Here is a 5,031-nt window from a genome sequence, read left to right as displayed (position 1 = left end):
AATCAGCATATATATGAACATGTGGTAGACCCCGTTTTTGAAATTCAACAACGAAAGCATGTGCAGCCACTTTTCCCAGCACCCCCTTGTTGATGATGTCTTCTTTTAATTGCTCAAACTTGGCATGAAATACCCTGGTGACTAAATCAGGACGGTCTTGTGGTATTTGTCCAAGGAGTAGTTCATTTCTAACTTCTTCCCAATTGAGGTTACAGGTCATGGTGATAAAAAGATCCGGCCTACCATATTTTTGAACCAAAGCCATTGCATCTTGATAACTTGCTCGATGGCCAAAAGTTTGCCTCAACTCACAAAACTGGAAGTTGAGAAGTGCCCAAGACTGGTGGAAATAGTGGAAACCAATGAAGATGATTAGGGAAATGAGAGTTAGTGTGAGGGGCATGCTGGTTTGAGAGGATGATTGTGTAACCAAAGTGTTTGTGCATGCTAGTGTTATAGCATGGAATGTGCACCAACATGTTAGAGAAAATTCTACATTGCGTAGTATTCGGTGCAGCATCACTTGTGCGAAATTGTCCGTTGGACTAGAACATGCTTAATTGGTACAGTAACATTGCATGATATTTTTCAGTCCAGTAGCACGTGCATGATATTCTTAGTGTAGTATCACATGTTTCAATTACATTTGGGCGGTATTGCTCTGTGTATCAATATTTGCATTAGTGTAGTACCACCTGTGCAGTATTTGTGTGATACTACATGTATTAATACATACATTATTTCTCGACAAAGTAGATTTAGATGGTGTAGATCGGAACAATTGCATTGTATTATTTAATGTCTCAAAACTTTACACGATATTACTCGATGTAATAACGGATTCACTACTCTCGAAACAATACCATCCATGTGATTTATTCGTCTAACAACAAACTACATCATCTAGCGATTTTATTCAAATGATTTAAGTGCCTAATTGAGTGTCTAAAAAAGAGGACCCTGACTCTCTCGATTCGAGAAATCTAAGGCTGCGTCATTCTCGGTGCAGGCCCACGGACATCGCAAACCTGACCGGAATGACCCGGCTGAGCCTGAGCGAGTCGTGCCACCACGCCTCTTCCAGCGTTGCGACCGATTTTAGATCCGGCCATGACGGCAGCGTTGGAGGCTTTCGCTCCATTACTGATATCTCCGCTTAAATTTCGCTTGCACTTTAGCGATTTGCTCTCAATCTCACAATAGCGCCTTAATCGATTTCTAGTTTGTGTATTGGTCTGTGATTTAGTCTTTCCGGCGAGATATATTGATGAATATGCCCTAATTGACTCGCTTGCGTTGCTTTGTTTCAATTCAATTTAAGTTTTGTTTATTTTTTTAGATTACATTTGTGTTGCGATTTTCATTTCTGGTTTGAATCGACAAGCGTGGTGCAGTAGCAGAAGGAAGTATGTCTGGGCATCGATCGATATTTGTGTCATGTTGCAGCACATTATTTTGTATACTGTTGAAAGTGGGTATCAAGTGGCACAAAGTTGCAGACAATGACTTGGGGGGGGGGGGGGGACGAGGGTGGTTCCAGTTTGCAGGAGGACCCGATTTGGAAGTTTGTGTGGAGATTACAGGTCCCAGCTGCTGCCAAGGTCTTTTTTTGGCGTGCAATTCATGACATCCTGCCTTGTGCTTATAATTTACATCGAAGACATCTACTCTCTTCTCCGGTCTGTTCCCGTTGCAAGTTGGCTTCAGAAACTACTATTCATGCCTTGTGGTCTTGCTCTAAAGCTAAAGAGGTTTGGCTGCTCTCTCCTTTCCGTACTGTTATGGGTGGATGGAAAACGGGTTCCTTTAGAGAATTATTCAGGTTTGCTATTTCTGTTCTCTCCAAATCTGAATTGGCGTATGCTATAATGTTTTGTCGGCGCATTTGGCAACCACGGAATGAAGAAATATTTCAAGGGAAAATGATCATTTACCCAATTTTGGGTTTAATTAACCTCACTTACCCAAACACTCTAAGAGATCATTTCCCTAATACCCAATTAAGTATTTTTTTCATTCCTTTTTATTTATTTTTGGGACAATTTTGCCCTCTCCTTCTTTGTCACTTAGAGAGAAAATTCATCGGAGACCTTGCCGGACTCCGGTGACCAGTGGCCGGCCATGGACTCCGGTGTCAGACTCCCTCGACCGGTGACCGGAATCCAGCGACCTGTCACAGGAATCTAAAATCCGGTCGCCGGACTAGTGACTGGATTCCGGCGTCTAAATTTATTGCCCCATAATAATACCCAGTAACCATATTATTGGCCCCCAATAATCATATTATTGCCTCCCAATAATCATATTATTGCCTCCCAATGCTCTTTTTATTGCCTCCCAATAATCATATTATTGCCTCCTAATAATCATATTATTGCCCCCAATAATCATATTATTACTCTTCAATAATCATATTATTGCCCTCAAGTGAATTGCAAAAACTCTCAAAACCAAAAGGAATACACTATTACAGACACAATTGATCAATTTATATGTTCACTTTTTTCTTTCTTTTTTTTTTTCCTTCCCCATTCTCGGAGCTCATAGTATACCAAAAAAAAAAAGTGCTCAAGGCACCCAGAAATTGCTCTGGGCACCAGATCGGATCGACCGGGGACTGCGAGGCTGTCGCAGATTACCGGAGAAGCTTGAATGGAGAAGAAGAACTGGAACAAGTGGAGAAGAAAGACAGCGTTGTGAAGCCACGCCACTGGCCGTCGCAGCTTGACCTGGAGCTTCTGTCCCTCAAGAGCTCCGAGTTCTTCAAGGACCTCCTCCCTTTCTCCTCCTTCGCTGCCTCCAGTCCCCGACGCCCAACTCCTGTACCGACTCCGGCTACGAGATCACCATCCCCAATCGCCTAGTCAATTGACGTCTGGCAGAGATGGTAGTGACTCGGGATCTGGAATCCATGATCGGAATCCCTTGGCTGCGGTCCAAAACCTCAATCAACTCCAAGGATTCGAGGATGGCTTCGTTCACCGAAGCCTCGTCCCAGATTTGGAGGGGGGAGGGAGATAGGAGAGAGAGAGTGACGATTATGGAGGCGTAGGGCTCGACGATGGAGTAGGCGACGGTGATGGCTGAGAAATGCCCATTGGTTGCCGGGGGTGATTGAAGCTATGAGGCCAGGGGCTCGACGACGGTGGTCTGGGTGAGGAGGCGGATGAGAGAGAGAGAGAGAGAGAGAGAGAGAGAGAGAGAGAGAGAGAGAGAGAGAGAGAGAGAGATGAGCATAATTTATTAATTAAAATAAGGTTAAAACTGTCAATAAATGGTAGATTGGGTAAATGGGAGTAAAAAACTCTTAGTGGAGTAAGTTAGTAATTTTAGGTTCAATGTAAGTACCTCCCTGCTACTGTTCTCTTCTCCCAAATCCAAGCCTCAATAAATGAGTGGATTTCAACACACACTCATGCTCCTCATCATTCAAATTCAGTGGTTGTTCTAAATAGATGGGTTACACCAAATTTCCCTTTCCTCAAGTTGAATGTGGATGCTGCGTTAGATGAGTTACATGGGGTTAGAGGAATGGGAGCGGTGCTTCGCAATGAAAGGGGTGAACTCATGATAGCTGTTTCTAAGGGTTTTCGAGGCAGATTTGGTGTCAAGGCAGCGGAGACTTATGCTGCAGCTTTGGGTCTGCAGGTGCTATACCAATCAGGTTTCCACACTTCTCATCTTATCCTAGAATTAATCGAATGCTCTATCAGTCATCAATGATCTTGGTAAGGCAACGGATGATTGGTCTGTGGAAGGAATGTTAATTGAGGAGGTGAAGAACATGTTTTCTCTCTTTTCTTCTGTTCTATGTAATTATTGCCGTTGGAAATGTAATCAGGCAGCGCATGCTTTAGCTAAAACGCGCTTTTGTTTCCTGCATTTCAAGTTTGGGTAGATGAAGGGCCACAATGGCTCTCCGATGTACTTCAAAATGATGTATCTATCGGATTTATTATCAATGAAAGTTCTCTTCTAAAAAAAAAAAGATATACAAAGTCCAGCAGGGTGATGTTGGTGTGGACCAATAACTTTGAATCAATTTGTTTGAGATTTTTGCTTGGTTAACTTTGTCCATGGTAGATTAGAATTTGTTGCTAGTAAATTGACTAGCAGTCGGAGGTTGAATAATCCTCCACTTTTCCTCGATTCTAGTATTGTTAGGGGTAGCAGTGTTTGATTTCGAGGGGTAACCAGACTTTGGATATGGGTGGGTTGTTCTGGTTGGTACGTAGCTGAGAATCTAGAGTGGTATTGCCATTGGTATGTGTATTGGTTCAGGGCAATTCTTATTTCTTATGTTGTGATCGGCTATTGTAATTTTTTACTGGAATGATAGTAAACTATTCTGATTGGAAGTAGAAATAGGATGCCCATGAAACAAGTCCGAGCTTTTTCACTTTTCATCGATTATGCTCTTTGTTAACATGTATTTATATACAAGCCAAGTTCAATTGCACCCATCAGTGTTTCTTTTATCATTGTTAACATCTGCTTCTTCTTTCTCTTTCTTTTTCTTATTTTGTGGCAATTTGATTTTGGCTTGCTCTGTTTGGTTGCTTGAGAAAGATGTACGAAAAGTATGTAATTTAATTCTTGTTACTCGTTTGTAATTAAAATCAAGATCACATGTCGAGATGAGGAAAGCATTCTAAAACGTATTCGCGAGACCTTAAATTTTGTTCTCAACCGACCAACACGTACTTCTTCAATATTTTTAGATATTTAATTGGTGGATTACGCGTCATGGGGGCCTGCAGATCCACTGGAGATTTCTACAATAATCAGGAGATTCTACTTTTATTTCAAAAGAAAAAGAAAAAAAAAAGCATTTGTTTCGCATCCTCAGTGGATTGTTTGTTGTCCTTGACCAGCAGCTTGCTCGAATATGATCATTGGAAAAGAAACAGTACGTAACGACAACAATTGTACGTAGACCCATCATTATTAACGCGTCCCACAGTCGTAAATGACCCAGCAGCTTTACTGAACCCACATGGAAATGAAGTAATGACGAAACTGATTTTTGCT

The sequence above is a fragment of the Rosa chinensis genome, chromosome 4, assembly GCF_002994745.2.
Source record: "Rosa chinensis cultivar Old Blush chromosome 4, RchiOBHm-V2, whole genome shotgun sequence".
NCBI classification, from domain to species: domain Eukaryota; kingdom Viridiplantae; phylum Streptophyta; class Magnoliopsida; order Rosales; family Rosaceae; genus Rosa; species Rosa chinensis.
Note: the sequence above shows the minus strand (reverse complement) of the source record.